The following is a 519-nucleotide window of genomic DNA, read 5'->3' on the forward strand; positions in this document are numbered from 1 at the left end:
GATGTTGAGCAAAAAGCACACCGAAACTGTGACGATTTTCAAGTCGCAAGACAGAAAATAGACCTCTGGAGTTAACGGCGGTTGCTCCGGCAAAGAGCCCATTCCTTAAAAGTCAAAACGCAAAAAGGCGAAAACAAAACAAGAACCGCATCGTCCCGCTGTCAGCCAGCCTTGCACCATTGTCACGCTGTCATGCTCTTCTTCTCTGCAGGTCTCCAACTACTCGAAAGCGAGAGACGAAACGTGGTTAAGACGCGTGCATACACAAAAAAGGTGCCCTTCTTAAAGATTAAACAGAGAAAAAAATGTTGGTATCACACAGAATCTGTCGGGGTTTTTTTTGTCTAAAAATCCGCAGCAGCGTTTCCTGTGTGGGGCACCAGCAGCTCTAACAGCCAGGACAGGAGACGCACACTGCGTATTGGAGATGTGCCACTCTGCGCGTCTTCATGGCGGCGAGCTGCTCGCAGTGTCTTTTACTACGAGAGTGGAGGAGGGGTGCTGGGCTCGCTTACTATA

Source organism: Taurulus bubalis, assembly GCF_910589615.1.
Source record: "Taurulus bubalis genome assembly, chromosome: 4".
NCBI classification, from domain to species: domain Eukaryota; kingdom Metazoa; phylum Chordata; class Actinopteri; order Perciformes; family Cottidae; genus Taurulus; species Taurulus bubalis.